The sequence below is a fragment of the Protopterus annectens genome, chromosome 10.part0, assembly GCF_019279795.1.
Source record: "Protopterus annectens isolate FY-2018-M chromosome 10.part0, PAN1.0, whole genome shotgun sequence".
NCBI classification, from domain to species: domain Eukaryota; kingdom Metazoa; phylum Chordata; order Ceratodontiformes; family Protopteridae; genus Protopterus; species Protopterus annectens.
The window spans coordinates 128935862-128948361 of NC_056744.1; positions in this window are offsets into that span (position 1 = coordinate 128935862).

A 12500-nucleotide genomic window follows, 5' to 3' on the forward strand; every position below is an offset into this window, starting at 1 on the left:
TAGCTTTCATAAAATTGTTTCTTTGTCCAGAAGTGGTATGTAATGTGTAGTCTCAAATAAGTATTGTATAAATGGAAATATAATTAATTTAAAAAAAGTTTTTTTTTTGTAGTAACCTTATGGATATTAAACATTCCTAATCAAAGGTTTAGTTGGAATCATTTCATTTAGACCTGGAAGGCTGGCTGCATTCAACTTCAACTGCCATTTAATTTCCTTCTCACCCGCTACTCTCTTGATGTCACCACCTCACAATTTCCAAAATTGCAAATTTAAATTTGTCACATGTTTTACTTTTGGAAATGTGATGAAATAAAGCATTGTTGTCATCTTTTTTCCCATACAATATGTGTGGTCATAAATCCTGTTTTTTAGTTGCCTGTCGGTTTTCCCGACGTAAAAACAGGGACAGGTGCAACACATTGCTAAATAAACCAAATGTTTAGAATTACAATTACCATAGGCAAACCTGATTTTGTTTCTGTTAACATTTTTAAGAGTACAACAGTCATCCTCGTAAATAAAGGCGCATTGGGAACAACGACCACATTTCCTGGTCCCACCTCTCTTTTTATTTATGTTCCAAGCTTGCCTGTTAGCCTTCAATTCTATAAGATTTTTGATGTTGGGGCCCGTTTTGTATACAAATGAAGGCCTATCACTAACAAAATCCTTAATAGTCTCATCACTAGTAATAATGTTCCAGTTAGTAGTAACAATGTCTTGAACATCACCTACATGTTTGCCATATTTAACAATATAGGACTTAGAATACTCATTGATGCGGTTGTTACCTGGAGATTTAGTACTTGTACCAAGTGTGACAGACCCCTTCCCCAATAAGGGTGTATACTTCTTCCCCCACTCTTGTACCACATATTGTGTCACGTCCTTAATCAACTGTATTGGATAACCTTTGTCCTTGAACATTCTCCCAATAAAATCAATTTCCAACTCCATATCCATTCGAACTGTTGTCATCCTGGCAGCCCGAATACACTGCCCTTTAATTATGCTGCGTTTCTGGGAATAGGGATGACTACTGCTGAAATCAAGATAACCATTACTAAATGTGTCCTTTCTATAAATTTTAAATTGAAAAGATTTGCCATCGCTGTAAATAAATACATCCAAATAATTAATACCAATCGTGTTATATTGGTGTACAAACTCTAAATATGTAGTCGTCTGATTGATGTAATCAATAAATTTGGATAGTAATGTCGTGTCACCCTTCCACAATAAAAAAAGGTCATCCAGATAACGAACATAACAAGAAATGTGTTCCATCCATTCACTGTTTAATACAAACTCTTCCTCCCAGTCCAAAAGTACAAGGTTGGCATAAATGGGGGCACAAGCTGCCCCCATAGCCACTCCCGAGATTTGTCGGTAATACTCGCCTTCAAAGTAAATGAAGTTGTTGTCAAGTACAATCTCTATAAATTCAGCAGTAAGCTGAATCTTCTCCCAGCTAAATCCACTGTGTTTCCTCAAACAGGCTATAAATCTACGTAACCCTTCGTCCTTAGGGATACAGGAAAAAAGATCTTTGATGTCAATCGTAACAAAGATCATGTCAGAACACCATAGATCGTTAGAAAAAATACCCAGGAATTCCCACGAGTCCCTAATGATGTGCTGAGTCCCTTCAAGAATATGCTTGAGCCAACAATCAACTACTCTACCAAATTGGAAAGTTTTACTGTGGCTACCTGCAATGATGGGTCTGAAGGGAGGATTGATCACATCTTTATGTACCTTCGGAATTCCGAATATGGTGGCTAGTTGAGGAAAATCAACCTTTAAAAACTTATAGAGGTCCTCGTCAATTCTACTTCCACTTTTAGCATCCTACCTGTGGTTGGAGATGCAGAGGTGTGCTCACCAATGGCCATCCTGATATATAACAGCACTAACTATTACGGGGATTTCCTATATTGTAACCATGTTCATTCTTCATATCTACATATATATATATATATATATGTATATATATATATATATATATATATATATATATATATATGTGTGTGTGCGTGTGTGTATATCAGTCTGTACATACACATGTGCAAATAAACCTACATACTCATTTACATTTCCCATACCGTTGAATCACCGCCACTTATCGTCGTGCATACATGCTTGCATACCTGCTTACGTCTCGGGTTGCCACCTTTTCATATGGCCAAAGTGGGGCATTTTTGGGACACACATCAGAGTTTACAGGCCGACACATACCCACGGTCAGTACAAAGGTTAGAACTTTACTTATTTTCCTAAATGAAAGCTTATTCTTGTAGCAGTTTAGTTGCTTAATCTGTTTCTTGTAACTTTAAGTATTTTACATAAATAACTGCTTTATGCAACTGTTACATGAAATATGGGACATATTTCCTACAATCACAGGACATTTGCCATTGTATTATATTTGGTCTGGACACAACTGCCCAAAAAGGGACTGTTCCTCGCAAGGTGGGGCAGGTGGTAACCCTACTTACGTCTGCTTTAAAGTGCCTTAAGCACCCTATATCCGACTGCCACTATGCGAATGTGTAATGTATATATTCCTGATAATGCACGTGGGGAGACGTGCATCATGGTCAGGTGTTTAATCCCGGGTCATAGGTTCTGCAGGACCGGCTGGAGGCTGAGCAGTCTTGTGGACAACTACTGCTCATACAACTTGTGTCCAGATGTATACAGGACTGGACATTGTGTCATGACACCAAGTCTAATGTTTAGAACAGATACATATCCCATGAGGGATATCCAAAAATTGTGGGGACCGATGACCTTCTTTGCTTTACAGCTGTAAGGTAGGGTTATACATGCAAGGGATACATAGTTTGCAATCCTGAGACTGCCTAGGGTGAGACTGCCTACTAGATATGGGTAGGGGGTCACTATGTGCAGATATAGCCATGCCTATCTAGCAGCCTGAGTATGGCTGGTTTTGGTGGATGTTCAGGAAGGGGGGGTGGTGTGCTGTGAAGAGGATGATGGGTATTCAATTATGTATCCAGGTGTGTTGGGGTTGGATGGCTCAGTTCAGGCCAGACCATTATGTGGTCATGTGCCGGTAACGTTTCTGTACATGTGTATTGCACATTTTAATGTTCACATGTTTGTGGGATTGTATTGCGGATATATATATTTGTTCTTTGGTTATCTTCCTGATTCACCTACTGCTCCCTCGTAGACCTCCAGTTCACCTCTTGTGCATCCAACCCAGTCTCCCCTTGGCGAATTATTACATTACCCGTCACCCTCCACCCCCATATTCCACAGACACCATTCATGCCTTCTCTAGCTGATGGCCCATGGCACAGTTAACAGAACACATTGCGTACACTACATATCTCTGGGACCAATATGGTTGTGAGGTCTACACTAGCATTTCTGATCATCCACATGCTGTACTTCATGCACATAGGTACACGCAAATACTTATCTTTCATGACATGGTAGGTAGACCCGGGTAATACCCGTTCATCTATGGGCCATCCTGACAAGGACGACTTGGACCGCAAATGGGCTGATATTGGGCGAATGCTCTGACCATTGGTAGGGTTGCCACCTTTTCATGTGACCTGGATGGGACATTTTCAGGACACACATCTGAGTTTCCAGGCCAACACATACCCACGGTCATTACAAAGGATAGTACTTTAGTTTTATGCTTACATATAAGCTTTTATTGTTGTAGCGGTGTAGTTGCTTATTCTGTTTCATTTACTTGCTTATTCTGTTTCTTGTAACATGTAGGTATTTTATATACGGACATACGTATTGTATGGGACTATTACATAACATATGGGACATAATTATGTCCTACTATCACAGGACATTTCACATTTATTATGGTTTTGGTATGCAAACACCTGCCTAGAGGGGGACTGTCCCTCACAATGTAGGACAGGTGGTACCCAAAGCATTGGGCTAGGCTTAGCAATTGGTGGAGCGCTAACACGATGCATTTTGCTTCTACTTGGTATACCTAGCGACACTACAATGGAATATGGGCACATGGTTTTAAATATCATTTGTTCAAGGGACGGGGACTCAATATTCAGCTACATGCCTTTGTGTTTATTTTTTATTGTGGTGTTCGCAATGATGTCTTGTATGCTTTGCATACATTTCAGTATCCACGGACACTGACAGGAGTGATTACTATTAGAGGCAGGCTGTACTAGTCAGCATTTTAGGTTGCGCGTATGCAGCTGACATGTTCATTCCTCCGTTCAGCACTTGGACACGCCCCCCTGCACACGTACACATTTTCTAAGCACGTGGCCATTACAGCAGCACACCTTCATTAATATGCATGTGGTGCTGCTGCGCCATCTCTACACCGCACGGTTGGTGCAAGGCTAACGCCGTCCTTGCGCTGAGCTTCATGAATCCCGGGGTCTATTTAGTAAATAAGTTTTCAGGTATTGATGCCTTTATGATAATGACTGGATAATGTATGACTAGTACCTAAGAAATAGCATCTCAGAATTTTAAAGTTATCAGATATAGAGTTAAATTCAAGGATGAAGTAAAACTTAAAATTATCAAGAAGCTTAAAGGTTATTATATGCTATTTATATTTTTCGGTTTGTAAAATGCTTTGATGCATATTAGAATTCATTCATTCCTTCCTGTTCTGTGATGTAATGCATAAAGGTACTTATTAGGAAATGGGTCACAGACATATCCTTTTTCTTGCCAGTGTTAACATTTCTTTTAAGTATAATATTATCAGATCTTGTCTTTATCCAAGTGCATTGCAGATTAGAAATGCCAGTTTAAAAAAGCATGGAGAATACCCTTCCCAGAAAAAAAAGGATTCAGTGAATTTTCTTAATTCCTTACCCTTCCCAGAAAAAAAAAGGATTCAGTAAATTTTCTTAATTCCTTAATCTTTGTAGTCTCTATAATGGGAAGAACTGTTAGTAAAATAACATAAACAGCTACATTGTATTCAAATAATAGTTTATCTAGGGATTCTAAATAAGGAATATAGTCTGTATTGTCATACTGGCAATACATTTCAGAATTAAATGGACACATTGAAATGTTGCTTAGAGTAAAACAGATCTTCATCTATAAATCAACTACCCAGGTTTCTAGTTTTCTCTATCATTTTATAATCTGTTTGCTGTGTATGTGTTATGCACAGTTGTAATGCCAGATAGTACTATAACAGATCTTTTACACTGACATTCCAGTTATTCTGCTACATTATCCTGTAAGAATTATTTAGGATAAGTGTGTCCCTTGGTGATAAGACTGCATATCATACCTCCAGCTTATCAGTTCATTGATTTATCCACAGCTGAGTTATAACTTTCAGTGGCAGTGATAATGAGGCTGAATGGAAATGACCACAGGAAATATTTATGCAGTACAGCACTTGTTATATCTGACTGCCTGGATGATGCTCCTACCAGCTTCATCCACCTTTTGTGTCACATCCAGCTTTGAATTTTTAATATGTTATTGCTTGCTCTTATTTCTAAGAGACCCTATGGGATTTCTGACTGTCTGCTGGTGTCAAAGGTCTTTGCTAGATTAAGGCTGATCCTGTGGCTACATACTCCTTGAGCCACAGAGAATGAAACTTGCTTAAAAATACTTCCAGGTTTGGGGAAAAATATAGAAACTTGCCTTTAATAAAGCCACATTAATATTTTATGAAATAAATGTAAGTTCCTGAATATATATTTAATTTTGTGGAAAAGTTGCTCTTTCTGGACTGTTCATTGTACAGATGGCTACATGGGAAGTTACAAATCCTACCTGCAGTCTGAGGTAGCAGTGACACAGACTCCATAGGCGAATTCACAGTGCTGTTTGATGCTCTACAGATCCAATTATGGATAATTGTAAGACTGTACCACACCATGACCAGTGTGTATATCCTGCCTTCTTACATTGTGTACATTCATACCTTATTTGCTTGTGTTTTTGAGCACCACAGAGCATGTTGGACAAATTCTGTTCTCTCTAGACCAAAGCATCATGGAGTACTGGCTACAGAAAAAGAAAAAACTCCATGAGGCTAAAACAAAACAGAATAATGGCCATATAGGGGAAAAAAAGAAACTTCATGAAAGCATTGGAAACCCAGCAAGAAACAATGGAACACAAGCAGATGAGAATCACAATGTATTGCAAGAAAATGCAATGCAACCATTGTGATAAATACATTATGTAGGGTTTAATCTGAAGAAATGTCTGTGTACATATACCACACTGCAGCAACTCCTTTGTCTTAACTGACGCCCAGCATTGCTCTTGACTATAATTACAAATGCCACACTAACTGCTATTGTTATTAGAGAAAGGCTACACCAATTAGTTATTTGTTCATTTGATGCATGCTGTCTCTGCAAGTTTCAAATTTGCAGTGATATTTCGATTAAGTTTAAATAAAATATCACTCTACGTGTTATTAAGCAAACTTCATGTCTGTGAAGCTTTTTGACAAAGGACACATTTAATGTTCAAGCAATGTGATAAGACTGGCATTCCTGGCGTATGCCATGCTTTTCAGTAATGATTTCTGTAGCCAACATGCATTGCTTTACTTCTGACAACTTTTCGGCTCTAAAGTCTTTTCATAAGTTGCACTGCAGTGGATAGTAATTACTACAGAGTTGGATTTGTGTGTAGAAATGTAAGAACAGCAAGCAACAATCACACATTTTGCTCAGGCAAAGTGCGTACGAAATAAATAGCTTCTACTATTAGCAATGAAAAAATAAAAAAAAAAAATCAATCATTTCTGAATCACTTCCTTAATGGGAATTCCTTGACAGCCACCTATTAAATATAAAGTAATTGGAGAGCTCAAAACAAGTGTTTGTTTCAGAGGGAGACACATGTCCTAAACTTATAAATAAGAATTCCACTATTATGCACAACTAGGAGGAAAGGAACTCCAAATAAAACTGTAGGGTGTCAGAATTATAGATATGGAGGAGCAACAGTGTTTGGCTACCCTTTAGTAAAGGCTGCCTGATCAGCAATGCAAATGTGGACTGTCCGGCAAGTATTTCCTGCATCTAGTCAGGATTGCAATGAATGAATGGTGTAGTAGAATTGCTCTGAAGAGCAAGGAAGAAGAGGGTTTTTTTGGTGTGTTTTCCTTAACTTGGATGATATGAGTGTTCAGTTTTTGCTTTATGGCATGCCGGTATGGGGACTGCCATGGGCAATAATTTAACGAGCTACTGCTGTGTCAACTGGTTTTGAGCAGTCACTGATTTTTCTACAGTACAAGTTACCAAGTTATTTTTGAGTTGCCACACAGCAAAGGGACTTGGGTAAATCTAATAAATATTAAATCCATAAGTCTACTTGTCATTTTCAAATGTTTGATGTTGCCTGACTTTTATACCGCAGTACCACTGGAGATGAACGTATTTACCAGTACTCCAGCCCTTCTCGAATATACGCAAAGTGAACAAGTTGGCAATTTCCTTTTTATCTAGTCTATACCTGGAACTAACTTGGAGAACCTTAAGGATGGATGTCCAAGGTGCAAGCTGTTATGGGATAGAAATGGCAGTTGCCACTGTGGGTATAATTGCAGTGCTGATAATCCTCATAAGAAACCATCGGTGATATTGCAGCTTATCAAATAAATCTATTTAGTAGCTTATTGTGTTAGTAACTGCAGCAAGCTGCTTATCTTGCTACAGTTACTAATACAGTCAGCTACTGAATATTTTCATTAAAGACGTTGTGATATCATGCTACTCTGGGAAGTCTTATTTTTCTGGCCCCCAATTTCAGGTTGAGGGGTGCCAGACTGGAGGACTGCCCAGGATGTAAGATGACCTATCTGGCCCTGTAAACAGGTAATATATATGTGTATGGCTTTTTGAGGAACCCTGAATAGTCTCTGGCTTCACACAGATTATTGTCTATTATAGCTGGTGTCAGCCCAATACATTGCTGGGCTGTACTCTTAGAGAGTGGCTCCAGGAAGATGTGTAATTGTTTCTGAACAGCAATTCCTAATAACCCCATTAACATGATTGAAATATTTCTAAACAATAATGTTGTTCCTTATTTCTTATCCAGTACTTGTTACAAGCATCAATTAGTCATGAAACAGAGAAAGAAGACATTGATGCAGAATGCTAAAGGATGCTAAAGGTCATAGAAACTTTATTTAATTTTAAAAGATATACCATTCCAACCAGTATATCTGGAGCCCCACTGTCTTTATACCTGTTTGGTCAATCACAAAGAATTGGAATGTAAGTTATAAAAATTAAAACATAAAAAATAACATTAACTCATTACATCCAAGTGACACCTCCAGGTACATCTGTATTTAACTCATATTGACACTTCTAGACGTCAAATATTGTTTGTTCATATTTGCATCAATAATTCCAAAGCCATGCTATGTACAAAGTTTTTAAAGATTTTATCTTAAAGCTTACATAATGGCAAATTCAACTGCATTAATATATGACCTCTGTCTAGTGCAGGTAAATAGATATTAGCTGTTCTTTTTATGATATTAATTTATATAGGTATAATTCTCACATTTTCTAACACAGACAGAGCTTCTTAGTTTCATATGAAAGCTCTCAGCTAGATGAATAAATTGCTGCTGACAGTGTGTATGTAACTTGAGTGGTTCCTGAGATATTATAATCTGTTTACAAAATATTACAAATGTAATAGTTAATGTGTTTACTGTGACTTATAAAATTCAGTTTAAAACCTAGAACCTAAAGAATACTACCACTATAAAAATAGTTTGTGCTGTACAGTTTGCCATTTAAATTTCTTTCATAACCCCTATGATTCCAGAGATATTAACAATTGTTTGAAATGTGAGGACATAATTTGATTCTGTCAAAAGGCTTAGGCTCCATCCATTGGAAGTTAACAGTGCAAACTTTCTGAACTCCACTGGAGTGAATGAATTAAACAAAAAATATAAACAATACTTTAAAACAAGACTTTGTCAGGTCAGTACCAAAGACTGGCTTGCTCTAACGCCAGCCTGTGGAATCGTGAGAGGGTTGGAGTTGGCAAACAGAAGTTAAACCAAAATCACGTGGTGCATTCAGAATGTTATGTTACCTAAATTCTATTTTTTTTGTTAGGCAATATGTCTTTTCTTAGCTTGATGTGATTGTTTCTGTTCCTGTCAATCTGCAGTATTTAAAGGATATACCTACACTATATGTTTATTTGAAGATACCATGCTGTATAATTTCATGGCATACATGTATTTGGCAATGTCTTAATACAAGCGGGAGCTCTAGTGACCTCATTAAGAACATCAAAATTGCTTGTAAGCTATCAACAGAACCATAAACTGAAGATAGTACTATAAATTGAGCTATTTACTGATACATTTTTATAAACTGATATAATATGGGCTAAAACACATATGGTCTGTTTGATTTATTACCAGGAACTTGTCAAAATTAGACAAATAAGTAAATTTGCATGAAACAACCAGATAATACAGTGCTTAAAATTTCTGTATAGTGTAACATTTCTCATACAACTGAAGAAACATAAACGTTTAGACTTCTTGCTTTGTAAAAGGAATATAGAAGCTCTTAATGTTAGCTTTGGATGTAAAATGGGTGGGCTTATTTATTATTTTAATGGCTGATTTTATTATGAATAGCAATATTTTTGAAGACTAACTCTGATTAATTCAGAACAGAATAGCCCCTTTCATTCTATGTGGAAGTTTTCCTGGATAATGGTTTACATCTTATTACCTAAAGATAAAGCCAAATGAAATCCCTGTTCAGTTGATACCATGGTAAACCTTTTCTACATGCTGTAACGGGCTAACAGCATTGTGTAATTATGCAAGGGTCATAACTGGATCACCTTCAACTTAGCTACTCATTACATTCCCCTCACTATTAAAAAGGTGGCTTGGTGTGTGTCGTGTTAAACTAACCAACTTATTAGCTACTCATTACATTCCCCTCACTATTAAAAAGGTGTCTTGTTGTGTGTCGTGTTAAGCTAACCAACTTATTAGCTGCTCATTACATTCCCCTCACTATTAAAAAGGTGTGTTAAGCTAACCAACTTAATTTAAGCTAACCATCTGCATTAGTTATAACAGCTGGGAAACTGGAATATAATTAGGAAGCATTTTAAATCTAGAATGTTGTACTGTTCCCAGATCAGAATTAGTTTTCCAAGTATAAAATGCACATAGTATGTAAATGTACAAACAACAAAAAGCTTAAAAGCAAAGCAAGCATTTCAGTGCATACCTTCTAATCAACTGACAAATTGCTGAATGTACTTGGGTCTGTATGCACATCCATCTGGTAAAATGTCTAATTTCAGCATCATCCTTGAACACAAAAGAGAATATCATCATGAGTCTTCATTGTAAAAATACTAGGAAATGAAACAAGCAGAATTCAGCAGAGGCATAATGCAGGCACGATGAGATCTGTCAATACTAAGAGCCTATCTGAAATTACAGATCATTCTTAATGCACCAAAGCAGCTTCCATATACTGCTGTGAGCAAAATATGTGCTGATGTTTTAAAGAGACAAATTCCAATAAGTAAAGAGAATGACTAGCTATTCTTACATACAACATTCTGAAGTCTCCATTTGGTCATACCATATCAAGCAGAGGCAAATAATAACAAATAAGCAACATTTGAAGCCAATATAACAGCCAGTTTGTCCCTTTTATTTAGAAAGATCATGGATGTTGCTACAAATGTATTATGCATGCAATTGTATATGCTTAAATTATTTTTGTAGTATTGCAAATTTTAAAAGCCTTCACATATGTGTGAGGATTTCATTTTATTTCTCATCTACTATTAAATTTCTCCATGAAAGGCAATACAAGCATCATCACTATTTCATATGTCAATAAACATTTTGTATTCATCAAAAACCTCTAACAAAATAAACCAAAATTGCAAAAATATACTGAATTGCAAAAAAAATATATCATAAACAGCAAACTAACACTGCTGTTAATCTTACTGGTATACTATATTCTCTATTTTTAATTAGTTTCAATCTGTGATTAGCAGGCCATCTTTATTTTATTTATTTAGTAAAGCTACTTTAGGCTAGAATTTGTAAATTACTATAATACCATTAGATCTCAATCTATTGATCTACATATTGATTTTTTTATCATAACACATGGATAGCAGATATGAGATATATGAAATCAGTAAACAAATGAGATGTCTTCTCCCAATTTCTTGTTATTGACTTTTTTGCTACTGTTGACAAACAGCAAAGTAATAAAACTAGTAAGGATTGAAACACAAATGAACTGGTGTGTTGAATAATTCTAAATGTCTACCTGTTGTAAAATTATCAGAAAATAAATATCATCGAAAAGATTGAAAATCATTCTTTTTTTTTAATCTCACATTAAATTACATATCAAACCAACATTTATATTCAAGTTACATTATAACCACCATTTTCCATTCGGTAGCAAGTATAGTTATGCTTCTACATGAATGTTGCTTACATTAATCATTGCGTTCTCTTCAAGGATAGTAACGCTAATACAGTTTGATAATTATAATTGCTCTGGTTTTGCTTGGATTTTATTTGCACAAATGATTGCATTATATACAAGGCTAGTAGCATTATTTATTTTCCTATTTGCACTGGCTTCATAGCTGTCTCTGTGTATCATTATAATTGTATTTTGCTGATTATGGTGTGATTTTTAACAGGATAGCTTACACCCCTATTAACTGGATAAAACCTGGTTCCTATTACAATTTTACTTATATTTGCTAGTGTGGTATTATCTAAAGTGTTTTCAAAGGAGTCTGTTAGCCTTCTATATTTTGGTAAAATAATCAATGCTACAGGGGCAGTTTTGCAGAAATATATTTCTCTTGTTGCCATAAGTTGTAGGGATGATTGTAGTGGTATTCTATATCAACTTCTTAAGTTATACTGGGGGATTCTGAATAATAGTGCTTTTAAAATTGGGAGAAACTTTTATTTAATGGTTTGTAGACAGAGTATTTAGTAAAAAATGTACTCTTGCCTCAACTGGTAACCATTCAGTTTTTTGTTTGATATCACAGTCTCATTTCCTCTTGTATGAAAAGTAAGTAAATCAGATTGTTCTGTTTTTGTTACTGTTTGAAGAATACTACTATATTTTGGGGAATGTTGACAGAATATTGTCACCATAATCAAAAAGCTGAATTTGCTGCTCAAGCTTCATCAGTAAGCAAGTAGGATAGCCAATGAGATACTTTTAGATGCTTTAGAACTTTAGTCCACTTATCATTCTTTGTGTGTACCAAAGGATAACTTGTTACTTAAAATAATACCCAGATACCTTTGTAATTCAAATAAGGGTATGGAGATTCCTTACTGATCTTTAATGTTTAGAGTCTGAGCTTATATGAATCTATTATGAGTTTCTGATATCATGGCAGCAGACCTTTGGGAATTAATAATTATATTATTACAGTAATTAAGACTAGTT